The sequence below is a fragment of the Calypte anna genome, chromosome 1, assembly GCF_003957555.1.
Source record: "Calypte anna isolate BGI_N300 chromosome 1, bCalAnn1_v1.p, whole genome shotgun sequence".
NCBI classification, from domain to species: Eukaryota; Metazoa; Chordata; class Aves; order Apodiformes; family Trochilidae; genus Calypte; species Calypte anna.
In genome coordinates, this window is record NC_044244.1 from 87,276,949 (window position 1) to 87,296,076 (window position 19,128).

At 46.1% G+C, this 19,128-nt stretch overlaps 1 protein-coding gene across 1 annotated transcript in view; it reads left to right on the top strand.

The window, feature by feature from the left end:
* The first annotated feature begins 13,284 nt into the window (after positions 1-13,284).
* Positions 13,285-19,128, top strand: part of EPHB6 (EPH receptor B6) — a 66,296-nt gene continuing 60,452 nt past the window's right edge. Inside the window, exon 1 of the mRNA XM_008499108.2 lies at positions 13,285-13,704. The gene's annotated coding sequence lies outside the window, so the exon portion shown is untranslated. The remainder of the gene's footprint in view (positions 13,705-19,128) is intronic.

A 19,128-nucleotide genomic window follows, 5' to 3' on the forward strand; every position in this document is an offset into this window, starting at 1 on the left:
CACTAAACAAAAGTGTTTTAACACTTCCCACACTCTTTCAGAAATTATATTAAAAAAATCTTATTCCAATCCAAACTAAATTTGTAGTTCTCCTTTCCTACTCATTTTTTCAGCCAACAGCTACACTGAAACTGCACTCATTTTTATAAGCCTTTAGTGTAACCTTGAGCAGGCTCAGAGACACTCTACTTTGACATAGGGCTGCTCAAGCCACTCAGTTTGGGAGAAACAGTCTTTTGGTACCTTACATTCTCTTACAGAACCTCAGGTATATTACCTTTCAGCTTCTGAAGAGTGATTAACCTTCATCACACTATCTTTCAGCTCTACTAACTTACTGTTCTTATTTTTCTACTGGGCTTCTAAAACCAAGTTGTATGTTATGGGATATTTTTAGCCAGGCAATTTGGCTTAAATCCCAGGGGACTTAGGAAATGAACTTCCCTTCCCATCTATGTAGCTGCTGGATCATTTTTTTCTGCTTCAGCATAAACATGCAACAGAAAATAGAGCTTTTTGAAATCTCCTGAAGCTTTCTGGAGTCATTTTTCAGATGCGCAACAGTCACCTCAATCTATCATAGATTTATCTTAAGTATGGAATACTTCCAAACACTACTACTGAAGCAACAAAACACTGGGATAATTGCAGTTTATTTCATCCTCTCTTCCTTCCAAGTCAAACAAAGAATACTACAAAATGTATAGTGATACTTTGTCCAATCTGTTCCAACAAGAGTTTGTAGTTCCTGTTGTTCACACAAATCCAGTTCAAACTATAAATCTAATAGATGGTCAAGAACTGAGTCCACAGCACACCTCCAAAGCAAGTAAGTGAAGCTTGGAAATTGGATCAACATGATCAGCAGATAGAAAAGGCTAGTCTCAGGTGCTTGATAGAATATAGATTACAATATATATATGCATATATATATATAGCCTTTACAAGAGATACACCTATACATTCATACATCTTAAGGAGTTCATAGGACTGTAGTAACAACACGCACAATATATATATGCTGTCACAGCTAATAAATATCTGTCACAGCTGCATATTTCTGTTCCTGAGCCATGGCTATGGGGCTCGTAAATTTTATTTTTTCCCACTCAGCAGCTTCAGAATACCTGTAGTGCCTCATGTCCCAGTCAGCTCCAAAGTAATTTACTTGGTTTCAGCATTCAGGTAAAAAGCTAGCAGCCAGTATGGAACTTATTCAGCTGGACTGCAGGTCTACACAGAACTGACTAGAAAATATACCCAAAGTGCCCAGTCTCATGGACATGTAACTGGGCTTACTGTAAAACCAGTCACAGATTTCCAGGCAGCTATGCCTTGTTCTAAATGTTGCCAAATCCTGGTCTACGACATAAATGTCTGGTTCTCCTTCAGGGTGTTAGCATTATGAACACCTGCACCCAACCTGTGTGATGGGTCAAAACCCTTGGATTGTATATGCAGACTGATAGAAAATGGATAGACAAACAGAGAAATGGTAGATTTTAGCTCCACTGAACTGGCACAGGTCAAGGTGCTTCTTCACTTCTGAGACTCTCAGGAAACTGAGATGATAGGATGCATAGTATAGAACTACAATATTTATTCATGTGATTGAGGTGTCCCAGTCAAACTGGAGCAACATGAACGGGGTTTTACACACAGTTTGAAACACCTTTCAAAAGTTTTTATTTGAATAATCACCAACACCAACTCTGCTACTTTCAAATCATAATAAAACTTTACAAAGTGTATTTTTTCAGCATTCTGGACATTTGTCACTTGATCCAGATATTCCTGCTAGGATGCTGGCATTTCCTTGGTTGTCCAGTGATATCCTTATCCTTCATGGTCATCTCTAAGCTGCCAAGATACAAAGTCCTTATTTCCAGGACAGGGCTCTCCTTTATTTAATTTTATTAAAGAAGGAAATTTTTCCTGCTAACATCTCCAGTAAAATTTCACTGCCTCATGACAGTACACTTATACACCATCATAATATACAGAATGGTTGATACAATAGTTAAGGAAGGGAATCTTCCTATCAACTGATACCTTTACTTAGTAACAAGTCATCAAAATGCAGGTGGATGCATACTCAGCCCTACCCAGGGAGCTGGGATGGAGGGTTCACATCCTGGTGGCTGTGCCCAGGGAGTTGGGATTCAGGGGTCACATCCAGGTGACAGCATCCAGGGAACTGGGATGGAGGAATCACATCCTGGTGGCTGTGCACAGGGAGCTGGGATAGAGCGGTCACATCCAGATGACAGCACCCAGGGAGCTGGGACTCAGGGGTCACATCCCCGTTTCACTCATCCCCAAGACATCCCTGTTTGTCTGTGGGAAGACCCCAAAACCAGCAACCTCCCCCCAGCTCCTAGTGTTCCCCAGTTCCTCCTTCTGCCCCCCAGTAGCTTTCCAGGGCCCTCTCCCAGCACTGCCCTGTTCCCAGCACTGCCCCTGGCAGCTCCCAGTGTCTCCCAGTAACTTCCAGTACCTCCAAGTGCCCCCCAACCCATCTCACAGAGCTGATCCCACAGCCCCAGAATTTCCGTTCCTGATTTAACACACGCTCAGCTGGAAGGAAGTTGGTAGCTCGGCAGAGAACAGACCCTGAAGGTACTGTGCCTTCCAAAGGCTACATTTTATTTGAGGGACTTCCTGACCTCTTGGTAGCTCTGCCAGAGCTACAGTCCCTCCTCTCTGATGAGAAAAGGAAAGCAGCTCTGGCTTAGCTGCTGCCAAGGAGAGCTTCATCAACTCCAGAGACACCTGGGTGACACCTCCTGGAAGTGAAAGAGGAAGGCAGGAGCTGCTTCTGGCAGGTTGGGACAGCTGGATTCATTGGCGAGTCTCTGATGCAATCAGCCACCAAGAGGTTGGCTTTGAGGAACCTGCAGCACTGGGTCACGATGCCCATGAAACTGAGCTGTGCTGCTGCCATCAGCAAAGGTTCAACACGGTCAGCTGGGAGCAGGACTGTCCCAGTGCAGGACTCACCCACGCTCAGTGATGACGTTCAGAAGTGAAACATCCCCATCTTCTGCTCCTCCGGGCAGCTGCCAAACAAAGCCCTGAAAACAACACAGCAGCACTGGAGTTAACTGGAGCTTTGCTGCTTTTAAACCCTGACCCTCTTTTCCCCTGCACCCCCCACTTCCAACCCAAACCATCCTAAGATATCTTCCCTCTCAAACCATGTTGAACGTGGAGGGATGCGGCTCTGCCTCCCTGAGCACCTCGTGGCCGTCGATAGCCACACTGCAGGCAGATGATTTGTCCCACCAGGTGTCAGCTATGGCCACCATGCTGTGGCTTTCCAGCAGCTTCCAACCCCTCCTGCTTGCTGCACCTGGAGGCACCTTCAGAGGAGCTGTCCCCATGTCACTTCCTTAGAGGAGCTCCCTCCCTCCCCCCCCACTTCCCTCCAGGTATCTCACAGGTCTTTCCCCATTGGCTCCTCCAACCTCAGGAGCTCCTGGCTCATCTCCAGGAGACTTAGGCAGTCCTGCCTCAGAGCATCAGGTTGAGAACCATTCCAAGCACCCTGTCCCCTCTATCCCTGGTGTGTCACCCCACAGCTTGTCACCCCAGCATCCACTCACTCAATGTTGTGGCAGTGACACCGTCCATGGGGGGACAGAAGGAACAACACATGGCAGGTTCCTGTGCTTTAATCAACAACTGTCACCCAATGGCCACTTCCCACCCTGGAAATGTCCCCTCTGTCCTACAGAGGGTTGGGACCTCAGCCAGGGCTCTGCACCCATTGCATCCAGTACAGCTTCTCCAGCTGCACCATCAGGGTGCAAAAACATCACAGTAAAATGGAAAAGAAGCAGAAAATGTGTTCTGGAGTGACCCCAGGAAGAGAAAGAACCAAGCTCCATGCCCAAGCTAAGGTCCAGACAGCCACAGGTCTCCTCTTCCTGTTATCACTGACCTCCCTGAGCTGACCGGAGTTTCTTTGCAGACCAGGAGCAGTGGGTAAGACAAGAACATCCCTACACAACCCTGTGCTGGAGGGAGAGGTGAAGCTGTGAGTCCTTGGCACAGGGAAGGTCCTTTCTCCAGGGGCCACATAACATCACAGCTTGGACCTTGATGCAGAGATAAGGCTGGAGCCGGGAGCAACTTGAACTTGCCACCCCACTGTTGGTCAGGAAGAGACAATCTTCTTTACCCTGCACTGGGATCCTGCAACCAGAAGCATAGATATTGTCAGGTAAGGACCCTCTTCAAGTACCAAGAGCAGCCAAGGGACATGCCCCACCAGACCCCTGACAGCTGCATGACTACCCCACTGGGGCGCCCAGGTTGCTGCCAGGGCTGGGGGGGTCCCTACTCCTCCCCAGGACCCCTCAGACCTATCCCATGCTCCCCCCACCAGCCTCAGCCTCACACACCAACTGCCCCAGCCTAGGGGGAGAGGAAGCTACATCCAGCCTGGTCCTGAGCAGGGTGCATGAAGCCAGCTGCTGATCCCTTACCCAGTTATTCCCCCCCCTATTTCCTGGGTATCCCAACTCCCTTACCCAGTTAAGCCTGTCTTTACCTGCTTGCACAACAACAACCACAATCAGAGCCACCCAGCACTGGTGACAGTGCTATCCCCAAGCAGGCATGGCCCTCACTCCCATGTTACCCCCCGAATGCCCTCCCCATCCCTGCTCCTCCAGGAGGGACACTGCTGTGGGGACACTGTCCCCTCCATACAACCCACAGGAGGGGTGGGTCTGCACTTACCTTGACATTTTGTTCATCCTCTTTTGCCTGTAGCCCCCAGTCTGTGGCACCCAGGGGCTGCTCCACGCCCTCATCATTGTCACAGAATCTGTTCTCCTTCCCTTGTCCAGCACGGATTGAAACCGTGAGATCTCCTTGCTTGTCACAAGCAGGATCTGGCACCCAAAGAATTGATAATTCTGGTCAATTCTGATACAAGCCATGTTTTGACCCAGTTGTAGCAACAGAGTTGTCACTGTCACCTTGGGGGGGGGGGGGGGGGAGGGATACATGGCCCTACATGGTGCATGATAATACCTCAGAAAATATTTAAGACTGTCAGCTGTGCTCCTATGGTGACATCCAGGCTGGGGAAGGTGATGCCACCAAACTCCCCTGTAACACCACAGCCTGTCCCCAGCAGCTGGGGACGACAAAGGAAGCCACAGTGAGCTCAGGGATGCCCCTGCAGAGCCAGCCACACAGTGATCGTGAGGGATTTGTTTTGGAACGGTGAGCAAGCGCCTGTAGTCCTACCAGGATCTAGAGGCAGCTCTTACTGCAACTCCCGCAAGGAAGAGGGAGAACACCAGCTTAGACAACCCAAGCTGCTGTTGGTTAACCACCTGAGACACTATCCCCAAGCCCAGCATCTCTGGGCTTGGCAGACTTCCCAAAGTTTGTCTCCACTGTTTCCAATTTCCAAACTAAACTCCTGGGTCGATTTCTTTTCTCTCGCTAGTCGCTCCTTGGGAGCGGAGCACGACTGCCTCCCGGCTCCAACCTCCTCTCAGGTGGTCGCAAAGAGCCAGAAGGTCTCCCCTCAGCCTCCTCTGCTCCAAGCTCAACACCCCCAGCTCCCTCACAAGCCCGATCTCCACATTCTCCAGCCCTTCCTCCTGTGCTTCAACCCCTTCTCCAGCTCCGCTGCCCTTCTCTGGACACACTGTACACGCCACATACATACTGGCAAGCTCTCCAAGGCTCCTGCCAAGCCCGGCAGGGACACAATATCCATGAATTCCCATGGAGTTCTGGGCTGGAACTCTCACCAGCTCCCAGACTGAGAGGCTAAAGGACGGACAAGGAAAGGAAACCTCCCACACGACCCTGCTTCCCAGCAGACAGGAACCAGGACAAGCCAGAGTTGGTGGGGAACGGGATCCTCCCAGCGCCGGGAAATTCCTGCTGCTAACGCAGGAGAGAGGGTCAGCACAGGCAGAGCCGGCACAAGGGCTTCAGACTGTACACCCCAGCGAGACAATGCGGGGCCCGAGAGATACAGCCCGCCCACAGCCCCCTCCGCCCCGCCCCGATCCCGGGCAGACCCCACAGCGTCCCTACCTGCGATACCGGCCCGAGATCCGCCACCCAACCCGCTCCTCCACCCCTTTCCGGCACACGACGTACGGCTCTGAGGGGACAATAGCACTGCAGCCGCCTTTATATAAGCTCGGCTGCAGCCAGGCCAATCAGCGTGCAGTGAGGGGGAGCGGCGGGAAAAGACAGCCAGTCGGAGTGAAGATCTTCCTATGACGCTCCTGTTTCCAGGTAAGATAGTAAACGTTTTCGGGCAGCTCCGGCTCTTTTCCCTCAGCCGCCATTTCGGACAAGAGGAAACCGGGAGTAGTGAAGGGGAACCGAGTCATTTTTCAAACCCCCGGGGCCACTGGAGGGGACCGGACATCCCCGGTTCCATTTCCCGAGGCCGCCACTCTTGTTCCAGGCCGGTGACGGCGGGGTTTGGGAGGGGGCATGACGAGACCCTGATGTGTGAAAGCAAACTTCACTCTGTACTGAATCCACAACTGACACCACTGGATAGAGAATTTGTTAAAGTTGTGGGTGCGACTGGGAAGTAAGAGAAGGCGTTCTTTTTGAAACCAATTCGTTACAAATCAGGGGAAAAAATGGTATACAAAAATCCTTGTACCTGCCTGGATCTGCAAAGGCCCTATTGGGAAGGGATCTTTTAGAACAAATGAGAGCAGAAATTTTATTCAATAAAGGCAAAATTGAACTCAAAGTGAACTCAAAGTTAAGGAGGATCAATTACTTAAGGTTTTGAGCCTAGCCCTAGTCCAGATACAGAAGGAAATTCAAATTCCCGAAGAAATAATGGACCAGGTCTATCCAGGGGTCTGAGCAACTGAAACCCTGGGCAGATCAAAATTGGCATTATGGATAAAAGCTGAATTAAAACCAGGGATGCACCCAGTGCACTGTGACAGTATCCATTGAGACTGGAGAATACGAAGGGAACAAAAGAGATAACTGACAAAATTCTAAATTTTGGTTTATTGGTGGAATATGAATCCCAATATAACACTCCTGCCAATGAAAAAGCAGAATGGGAGAAGTTACTAATTGATGCAAGACTTGTGAGCCATAAATAAAATTGTAGAAGACTTGGATCTGATGGTCCATATACCTTACTAGCCAAGTTAAAGTATAGCCAGCTCTGTTTTACTGCCTTGGACCTAAAAGATGCCTTTTTCTGTATACCTTTAAGGAAGTCAAAAGATTTATACATTTGAATGGGAAAATTCTCAAACGGGTAGAAAAATCCTATTAACATGGCCAGTGCTACCTGAAGGTTTTAAGAACAGTTCAACTCTCTTCAGCAACCAGCTGGCCTGAGAACTTGAATTGTAGAACCCACCATCAGCAGATGGACTCTGCTGCAGTGTGCTGACCACCCCCTAAATGCCAAGACTGAAGGGAGCTGTCATAAATAAGATGTAAGTTTGTTAAGGTTTTTGGGACTAACTGCTATGGAGTTTCTCGACAGAAAGCCCAGCTGATCCAGAAGCAGATTACTTGGATTTGGGATGTTGGGAGGCCAGCAAGAGCTCAGACCTGAACAGGAGGAAGTTATCTGCCAGACAGCTGAGCCAAAAATGCTCAAAGAACTCCTGGGCATGACAGGTTGGTGCCAAAAGTTGATTTATAATTATGGACCAATAGTCAAGCCTCTGTACAGGATTCTGAAAGAGAGTCCAGCCACCCTGATATAGACAGGTGCAGAATCCTGAAAAGAATAATTGTCTCAAAACATCCGCTCTGACAAAATGGATATTGTGCTCGGGAGGAGGCCTTATTCATGAGCCATCTGGACTCACTTCTCAAGGAGAAACCCTCATTTGGGTAACCACCCCGATAAGCAGGGCCCTGTTCTGGCAAAAGCAGAACCTCCTTTAGTGGCTATCCTAATAAGCTGAACACTATCCTTGCAAGGGGAGCTCTGTTTGATGGCCACCCTGACAGGCAGGACACTGCCCTTATTCAGTAAGGGACAGGGGCAGGCAAGATGTACCCTGCAGAGTGCCATCCTGTGTGTGCCCTGGGTAAAGCCTCTAGGGAGGGCACCTGTGCAGAAATAAGGGTTATTGCTTGGTCAGCCCACCTGGAGGGGACACCTGGCTCTACAAGATATGCCAAAGCGCCCCCAAAAAAGGTGGGGTCAGGTGGCATAAAAGAGCCACACTCAAAATGCTGGATGTGAGCCCACCATCCAAGGACCACAACTTCCTACCAAGATCATTGGTGGATCCAAGGGTGGTGATACCTTTCCTATCTCTTCTTTATCTCTGTCTCTCTGTGTCTCTGTTTCTGACATCTTATACAGCCCATTCAGTTGATATCGATCTCACTCATATGGAAAGCTGGCAGTGTAAAATATTCCACTCCATTTTTGTTCAACAAAAATGTTTAGTTAAATAACCATTATTCACAAACCCTGGGAAGTGTATTGATGTTAGTATATCCAGTATTGTATACTAGGATGACTATTAAAATAAGTCAAGGATTATTTAATATAACTCCAAATGATTAGAGAAATACACTTGTGCTGGCAGCATCAGCCATTATTATAATCATGATAACAATATTTGTTTTTTTAAAAAATGATGGAGACTCTAAAGTTACTTCATACACAATCAATCTGTATTAGGTGAGGCCTCACCAGCCTGGAAGTCAAAAAAAAAAAAAGATAATAGATGCAAGCCCATACATTTATTTGATACGAACAGTTAAGAATGAGCTTTCCACATCTGTGGACATAGATTTTCTTTTAGACCTACTAAAACCCTATCCTCTCAAAATCTTGTATCCCCAAAGCTGTAAGGATTAAGATCTTGTACCAGGTCATTTTCACAGGTGACATTTTCATGTTCAAAAACCCAATACTAATTTTCTGGCCCAAATTGTATGGTTATCTGGCTACTATAGCACAGATGTCTTTCTCATTGCAATTTTTGCCAAGAACAGCAAAGACTTTCCATATCAGCAGCCTGAGGAATCAACTGACTTCTTTTCCTGTAGGTCAGGTAATTAAACACTTCAAATTTGCTGGACATGGATGGGACAGGGGTGAGACACGGATGGGACACAGACAGACATGGAGGGATGTGGGGGACACAGGAAGGCATCGGTGGGACACACAAAGGGACACGGATGGGACACATGAACGACATGGAGGGACACAGTTGGGACACAGGTGGGACACGGTAGGGAAATGGGTGAGACATGATGGGGACAAAGGAGGGAAATAGGGGTACACAGGTGGGACACAGGAGGACACAGGAAGGACATGGATGGGACTCACGGACAGACACAGGTGGGACATGGAGGGATACAGTGGGACACGAGGACATGGGTGAGGCACAGAGGGACATGGGACATGGAGATACAAGGGTGTGACACAGTTGGGACATAGGTAGAACATGGAGGGACACGGGTGGGACACAGGTGGGACATGGAGGGATACATGTGGGACATGGGTGAGACATGTGGGACATGAATGGACATGGGTGGGACATGAAGTGACAGGTGAGACACGGGTGGGACTCACTGAGGGACACAGAGGAACACAGGCGGGACATGGAGGGACACAGGTGGGACACATGAAGGGACACATCCAGGTGTGAGTGGGGTTTTCCCCCTCTCTGATTTCTATTTATTTCTATTAAAGGTCAGAAAATGATGCTCTAAGCAGAGTGAGTGATGACAGAGAAGGAATAAAGCAGAGAACAAGTCTGCTCTGTAAGCAGAAACACACTGCTTATTTCAAGGGGGAACTGAAACCTCTAAGAATTCTCCTTGCTTGTAGAAAATCCCATTATTTGTGATAAAGATTAAAGAATAAACAGAAAAATGGATGACTGTATGCTAATGCTGCCAAAAGCCAGTGAAGAGACTGTGAAGGCACAGGGTCTAGTCTTACTCACTCTAGTCTTGCTGCATTTCTGGGCTTCTCTAAATTTTCTTCAGATAGCTCTTATTAGTTTTCTATAAGCTTCTCCTATTTCTATGCTAGGCTTTCCTGGGGAGAAGATACCTTTGTCCTTCACCAAACACATCAAAATCTAAAACAAGTGTGTAATGTATGGTATCCAAAAGAGTACTATAAGGCTTTAATACCATTGATTTGTATGAATATTTTTCAGAAAACTGGGGATGAAAATGTGCTGTTTCAGACTTCTGAAGTCTAAAAACCTGCCATTGAAAAAATCTTGAAGGTTTTATCAACTCAAAAGAGTTCTGCTTGAAAGCTGCCTGTCAAACATGTCCTCTCATGTATAGATAGTACACTTCTTACTCTTTCCTCTGCACGCTTTACTATTTGCTGTTCCCTGCTCCTCTCTTTCTCCCTCACTTCCTTTTCTTTCCTTGTCTTTTATACTTGCTCTGTGTTTATCTTGCTTTCTCTGTCTCTCACCTTTCTTACTCTTACCCTCCTTTTTCTCTCTTTTTCTGTTGAAAATCTATTCCCTTTGTCTTCACCTCATTCCTTTTTATCCTCCTCAGCTATTCTCTCATGGGTGCTTTTCTTCTCTTTGGTTTGTGTGGTTTGTCCTTCACATTCCAATTCTTTTCTCTTCAAGACTTAACATGTTTCACACCATGAGATTTTTAATGAAATGGATTATGCTTTGCTATTCGGACCATTGTTTTAATAACTCCACCTTCTTCTTTTACTTTAAATATTGTGAGATCTGTTTGTGTCTCTGGATATTTCCAACTCACTATTTTGTGGAATTCTGTGTCTATAAAATGTCTGTCTGTGTGAGTTGGAGCACATGAGTGTCTGTATCAGTGGTCTCCAAAGTTTTAAAATTATGTATCTTTATCAGTAAAAATGTTTAGCATAGATTCCCAATATATGTAAATTTACTTATTTATAAGTTATGCAAATGTGCTACTAAAGCTCTAATGTTTTCTTCCTGCACCTTAATGGGTCATCTTGTACACACCTTGGGGGGCACATACCACACTTTTGAGACTATTGATCTATATGTATATCATGCAGGGACATTGTTGCAAAAGGTACGCTGGTTTTGTCACATTTAATATTGCCCTGAGAATCTGATCCACCCACAGTTGTCTAGAATGGAGAGCTTTTGTTTCTCTCTTTCTGCCATGTCTGTGAATGTTTACATTTTGAGAGTTTTTCTGGCATGAGGTGATAATCTGCCAGCAGAGGGAGGTTTCAGAAACTAAGTTTTTTAAGATATAAGTGAAAGAACATTTAAACAGTGTCTTAAAAGTAATCCCTAGTGAGGGATTGCCTGTTGTCTTGCCTTTTATCAAGTTAAATTTTAAACAGGGTTTGCATGTTGCATGTGCGCGCATGTACCCCTGTGGCACAGGAATTTAACTATTCAGAGTAGCAGCTCGCTCATACTTGGCTTTCATTCCATAAGAAGGAGGAGGAGGAGGTTTTGGGGGGAATATTTCATTACCATAAAGGGGAGGGAAATCTTTCTGCAGCTACTGAACAAAGCAGCTAGTTAACCTCTTTCCCGGCCCCAGTGTAATGGTACAGTCCCACTACTCCTTTCACAGAGCCAGATGCTCCTCGTAGTACTAAAATGAGAAAGAAAGGAAAACATATGTGCAAAAATTTATTACCAAACTGAGTAAGGACCATATTCCAAGAGGAGCTGAGTACCTACAATTTCCCCCTGAAATCAAATTATTTTAGAATCAGGGTGAGGGGTGGGAAGGGGGGGATTGGGTTCGAAAAGGGGGGGGGAGGGGAATCGAAAGGAAAAAGGTCTGTTGTAATTGGTGTCTAGAAACCCCCACAGAGAGGATTAAGAAAGGAACTATGCTGTCTGGGAAGATGTAGGTATTTGTGTTATTCTACATATATATATAAATGCTAGAAAAGGCTGTGCTGGGTATAAACTAGCCCTAGCTTTTGGAAGAGAGATATGACACTATCTGGCAATAGTACTTGTTATAAGGAGAAGTTAATACATTTTATCATGCAGTGGGGTGTCTAACACGACTTTGTGCTTTTGTCTGGGTAGCACTTTTTTACACTGAAGGGAATCACTGTATCTTGCATGTAATGTGAAGATCATACTTCAGCTCAAGGAGAGTTACTTTGACAGCAGAAGCCCAAAGCTCTGCTCTGTATTCTTGCAGAAATATTTGTGATTGAATGCCATCGAGTTTTGATATATTTTCTGCTCAGTCATAATGAGTGCACTCTGCTTGCACTGCAGCTCACAGCACTCTGTTTCTGCCACTTGCCCATTTAATTCACTAAATGGTAGGTGAAAACAGAGGGCTACGCATGCAGCATGCCTCATCTTTTCGCATTTCTCCATATTCAGCCCAATGACAATTATAGATTGAATAGGGAGACCATTGCTCTTGCAGTAGCTGGAGAGAGGAGTCACCCAAAAAGAAGCTTCCAGTCCTTCATTACTACACTGTATGCTGAGGTTCTCCTGTGGGAGAAGTGAGGAACCCCAGAGTATTCGTCCACTCCATTTCTGGGTAAGTGCCTAGAATTAAGGAAAAACCTTAGGATGCCTCTGTGACATTTCAACCAGAGCATTTGCCAGTGGAGTGCAAGCCAGCACTTAAGTGCTAACTTTAAGCTACGCTGCCACTCAACAACAGTGGGTGCCATACAACAATGTGGATTGCAACCATGTCCAGAAGAGACCGACCACGGGTCAGTAGTTGATGCTGCTCCTCCTGCATTGCCACGAGGTGCTTTCTGGCACGAACCAAGCAGGGGAAGTCACAGCCGCAGTCACACTCGGACATCCCTACAAAGACAGCAGAGGGGACAAGGCGCAGGCCAGGCCAGCAGCTCACACGCTGTGGCGAGAGAAGACCCCCTCAGAAAATCGCCCTTTAAAAGACGCTGGGGGGGGGGGGGGGGGGGGGGGGAAGAAGGGGGCAGCCTGAGCTGCGATGATTGGAATCCAGGAAAGAACCCGGTGCCTCTCGAGTAGGGAAGCTCCGTCGCTTTGAGAACCGTCTGAGGGGAGTCCGCGGTGGCGTGAGACGAGAGAGTCGGCAGTGCAGGAGAGAGGATGGTGATGGCCGCGGCCGCCTCAGCGTGAGGGACATTTGCAGCACCCCACCCCCCTTCGACGTAGCGTGCGGCTGCTACAGAACGGGTCTTTTGCAAAGGAAAGAAGGGCGGGGGGCGGGCGGGCGAGAGAGAGAGAGAGGGAGGGAGGGCAAGAGGGAGGGAGGGAGGGAGAAGGAGGGGCACGGCGAGGAAGGGAGGGAGCTGAGAGAGAAAGGGAGCGAGAGAGAGGAGACCGCAGGGAAGAGACAAGGTGGCTCTTAGGGGGCGGAAAGCAGAGAGATTCTTGTAGGAAAGGGAACCTGGGCGGGGAGGAAAGAGTAGAAAAACGTTCTCAGAGAAGGACCTGGAGAGGAGCGCAAGGACTGGGAGTGCTCGCAAGCATCTGACTTGTTGGAGGCATCGATCGAGGGCCGAGGGCTGTGCCCGGCGCCGGGGGACAAAGCGGCAGTGGGTGCAGAGCGAGAGGGACCCGGCGCTAGCCCATGGAGATGGTGTAACTTCCGAGGTGAAAATGGTCTTTGTCCAACTTTTCTGACGCTGGGGAGCCAGCCGGCACGGCCCCAGCGGTAAGGGCTCCTGCGAAAGCTGCTGGAGCACTGCTGGGAAGTGAAGGGAGTGTTGCTGGAGTCCTGCAAAAGGTATTGCGGCTGAAGAACCGGCTTGTGGGGAAGGGCAGTGTGAAGAGAGGAAGAGAGCGAGCGGTGGTCGAGGATATTCTCGGGTCTCTGCCATCCGGGGCGGGGGGGAGGGGATGTGTGGAGACACAGAACGAACGAGTAGGACTTCTGAAAGGGGTTAAAACTCCTAAGGTTGTGGGTTTTCTTCTCCCTCTCCTGGTGTCTGCTGTTAAAAGGCTGTGTTACTGGGACTCGGAGTATCCAGAAGGACCCTCCTCCCAGCCCTGTCAGATGACGTGTGTGGACAAGGAGGGAAAAGCTGTATGAAACCAGATCACGGTTTCTCACAGAAATTACTACCAAAACCATGTATCTTCCACACATGCATGGTGTGTTTGTCTCTCTCCTATGCGTGTTTTTATCTGTTACCCTTAGCTAAATGCAGCCTTTGAAGTCTCTGAAGCAGGAAGGCAGGGGTCGATGTATGCGGGTGTAGGTTTCTGATCCTTGTGAACGATACAAGGAAGGCTTTGTGGCCTTCTCTGTGGGTAGGGTTGTGCAATATTCTCGTAGGGGGACAGATGGCTGTATGAGTGTGCTTGTGGCAGAGAAAAGCCATGTTAACCCATTTTTCAAGGAGATGATATGAATTACTACTACTCATGTGAAATAAATCTGTGAATGTGGGAGGGGCTGTTGTGATGGGTAATTTTAAATTTGCCTTTCATGGATCTACCGAGATGATTTCACTTACTCCAAAGTTTCAGTTGCTATTACTACACTCGTTTGGTTGGGGACAAGAGTGAGTATCACCTGCCTCACCCACAAGTTCCAGAAATAAGAGAGTAAAGCTGGGGAAGCAAATCTCCCAAGGGACATCATTCAACTGCAGTGATTCCAAGAGATGCAGATTGATGAGGAAGGTGGCTGGGAGGACAAATGGAAACAACAAAGTCAAGGCAATAGGAAGAGTAGCAGCCACCAGACACATCTGTTAGGGAGGCACATAGGCAGCCCCAGCTGGGATCAACAAGGGGAGGTCCCTTTCACCTTGTTGGGTAGGTTCTTATCAGAAACATGGAAACTGGACATGAGTGCACCCATTGTTTAGTCACAGCTGATCCACTTGCCCAAGCCCCTAATGCAAGGTTTAGTGATTATTTTTATGTCTTTTTTATTTCCAATTTGAAGTAACTCCACTGCTGAGGTTCCTTTTGGAGCAGGAAAGGAAGATAAAATCCACAATTGAATAATCCTTTTTCTTCTGTGTTCCATGATCTCTGGGCTGAAAAAAAGATGTTTTTCTCTAGTTCACTAAATTCAACAGCTTGTACCATTTCAGCTAATTTTGCTAGTGTTTTGGCAAGCTTCAGATAACTGCATGCTTTCCTCTACTGCCTTTTGCATATATGCACTTTTAGCCAAATTACACCTGTCTCGTAGTGTTTTAATTCGTCTCTAGCCACTGAACATTTTTTCTTATCTTCTGAGTTCTCTCCTATTTTAGGTTTTTTTGCTCTTGCACTAAGATGCAGAGAATTGCTGGTATGACCATGTGTTTTAATACTTGGAAATAGCAAAACTTTCGGGCAACTGGGGCCTATATGAGGCAGAATTGCATTATAATTTATTCTTTGAAACTCTGCAGAAGGGCATGTTTTCTTGCTTTCTGAGGTTCTGAGCTCTTCTGAGCTTTTTCAAGAACAGCTTGGATTATAGCAACTCTTTTTGGAGGGCACTTGAGGGAAAGATGTCTCCTCTTTTGGTTTTTTTGCCCAAGGCTGCTGCTGTCTTCACCTTCAGTATTTGAATTGCAGGCTGAGCAGTGACACGATGTCAGTGGTTTTCAGGGGAAAGGCAGCTGGTGGTTTCAAGGACACAGCTGCTTTTTCTCCAGAATGAACCCATAAACTGCCATTTGTGTGTGACAAGAGATCTGTTCCCTCAGTCCATTGGGAATTATCTTCTTTATGCCTATACGAATTCCATGTGTGCATTCCTCTTTGTGCCCAGATGTCTTTTACTTCCCTGCACTGATACTGCATGTGCCATTTGCAGAGAATCGTGTAGGATTTAACTATAGTTTCTCACTCTAGTGTGCCTCTGTTAAGATACTGTTGTTTTGTGGTTAACTCTCCTTCCCTGGATACCTGGACTGTTGGAAGATTTATGCATCTTTTCCCCCTGCCTTCAGGAATACTTCCCTTTATATGTCTGCTCCCCTTAAAACTTGCATTTCTTGCATCCATGCATTACCCTCAGCAGCCCCTGTGTGGAAGGTTCTCCTAAACTCCCTGCAGATGAGTGCAAAGTACTTTTAGAGCTCTTTAAAGTTGCACAGTTTATGTCTCATATTTGTGGCCATATTATGTATGTTTACTGCTCACAGAAACACTAGAAGATGGAAGAAGTAGAAACTAGTATGTAGCGTCAAGCTAGGTCTTTATGATGTTGTTTAGCCACTAAAAGTGGATGGGATCACCCAAAAATGGTGCTATTGTGAAAAAGTGTTTGCTAGGAGTATACCTGGTTGTCTGTTCTTGGTCATAAGTCTATAATGACTTTTTTTTCAAAAAGGTAAAAGACTTATTTCTGTGGAGACAAAAGTTGACTAGGGAAAAAATGATGAACATCCTATTATTTTGTCATTTCATCTCATTTTTGTTCTCAAAGGCTGCTTTAATATTATAGTACTGTTACAGCTTACTGTTTAAAACCAAGAAATTTTGTTAGGAAGTTTTATGTATCATCTTACAGCAATACAGTAATGTACTTTTTCCATCTACTGAATCCACAAACTCAGCAGTTTTACAACTGTTTGCAAGTTTATAATTCAGCATCTGCCTGTTAAACCTTATGCTGGACATCCCACACTTCTCCGTATTTGCTCTCTTTGGCAACCAGGCAGTGTCCTGGACTTCCGGAGGTTTGCACAAGTATAATTTATGTTGATTTTGTAAATAATTCTATAGATGTTGTATAGCAGCAAACTAGCTCTCTGCCCAACTGTGGACTGTCTAGCCAACAGTGCTATGTAAATAGACCCCAAAAGGATAAAAATTCTGTAGCTATTCATGTCATTCACAGTACTCTTGACATGTGTCAAGCAAATCTGCTGAGTAATAAGAGGCCATTTCATGTTGTCACTCTTCTTGCAGTTGATTTATACAGGGGGTTTTGAACTTTGAGAAGAACTACACTGGTGCTTTGTGTTATACTTTGAAGAAATATTCCTCTGCCACCAGGAATAGTTTGTTTGGTTTTGGTGGGTTTTTTTAGTGTTCTATTAATACATTCTGTGTGTTAAATAAATAAATGAATGTATGTGTACTTCATGGAGGTACTGGCACAGTATTATATACAGAAGACACAGTCCTGCTCCTTAAAAAGTCATCATAGTGCAGGCTGATACATCAGTCATGGAGGTGCTACTTGAAGAGTGTTCTTGAGACCACTGCTGAGAAAAGAAGCAGTTCTGGAAATCAAGTTATTCTAGTTAGCGGTTTCAGTTTTCCAAGCTTTCAGATCTCCCTGTGCATTCTGCTACTCAGAGTTTACTTGTCAAGAAAATGTTTTGTTCAAATGTTTCCCATGCACACCCTCCCATGCAGATGCATACATGCACATGCCCATGTATGCACACAGCAACAATGAAAGAGGAGGAAAAAAGTGATATCCTGAGCATATAGAAGGTGCTGGATACTATGAGAACACAACCTTCGAGTCTGAAAACTAGAAAACTTACATATGAAGGCTGGATATTTAAGGTCTTGGTTCACCTTAGGATGGAAATTCTCACCAGCCCAGACCTGTATATTAAAACGTACATGACTTCATTTTGAGACAGGCTTTTTTTTTTTTTTTTTTTTTTTTCTTCCCAAGCTTGCCAAGTATATGATTCCTCTGCTGACTCTGCAGTTTCCAAGTGTAGTTTTCTGTTTTTTTGTTTTTTTTTTTCCCTGTGTGCTGTGTCTTTGGAAAATATCCAGTGTGTCTGAATCATGTAATTAAATCCAAGAAGAGACTAGAGAATGAGGACTACTAGCTCTTTGTAATTCATTTCTGATTTTAGCATACCAGCGTGCCTCCAATGTAAAAATTTCAAAGCTCCCTAAACGACCTGATCTCTCTCCCACTTACTGTAAAACACTCACATGATATGAATCTATTTGGCCCAGCTGACCACTTCAGAGGCAGTGAATAGGACACAGACGCTTGTGTGGAGGCCTCTAGCGTGAAGCTCACCACAAATTATCTCAAGTCCTCAGGATGTCTACAAGTGGAAGCAGGGTTCCTTGACAGGACTATCTTCTTAACTCTTCTTCAAGAAAAGAAGGCGTCACAAGAGGAATATTGTTGCAGAAATTTCTGGGCAGGTTTTGAATGATTTCAATTTGGAAATTCAGATTGGACGGTTCATCTAATAGTTTGAATTTTCAAATGTTAATTCCACTCACAGCTAGGATAGATTTGGTTACAGTAAGCAGAATCTGAAATGCTTTCCGCACCAGGAAGATGTTTGAAATTATTTTTTCTTGGGTTTTAGCCAGGAAGAAGCTGCTGGAAGCGCAGCTGGATTGGAAGGCTTGCCTGCATTTGTCTCCCAGATGGTCACTTCCCTTGCTAATATCAGTAGGCTTTGAGCTTATGCCAGCAGCGACAGGAATGCAAATATATACTGGCATTTTCACTTTTCATTGAATTTGCTAATCCCACTTGGAGCATGTGTCAGTGGAGGGGCCACCATATCTGCAGTTATCACTCTCATCATGGTATCAGGAATGGAATAGTTCTGTTGAAGAAACTTGATTTAATTACTAGTGCCCCTAGGCTTGACAGAGGAAATTCTTTGTAGTTTGCACATGTCTTGTGCAAACTGTGTACTGTGTTCTGCTGGGACATGCATGTGGAGTCAGATGTTGAAGTGTAATTTTCTTTCAGAGCCTCACTGTTGCCCCTTTTTGCTCAGGGCCCCAGGCTGAGCACCAGGAAGATATTTGGTGAAATTATATATGGGGAATGATGCATGACTTCACAGAATCACAGAAAGTTAGCGGCTGGAAGGGACCTTGAAAGATCATGGAGTCCAACCCCCCCCCTCCCAGACCAGGGTCACCTACAGGAGGTCACATAGGAATGTGTCCAGGTGGGTTTTGAATGTCTCCAGAGAAGGAGACTCCACAACCTCCCTGAGCAGGCTGTGCCAGTGCTCTGTCACCCTCACAGTGAAAAAATTTCTCCTTGTATCTATATGGAAGCTTCCATGCTCAAGTTTATATCCATTGCCTCTTGTCCTGTCATTGGGCATAACTGAGAAGACCCTGGCACCATCCTCCTGTCTCTCTTCCTTTATGTATTTATAAACATCAACGAGGTCACCCCCCATTCTCCTCTTCTCCAAGCTGAACAGACCCAGTTCCCTCAGCCTTTCCCCATAAGGGACAT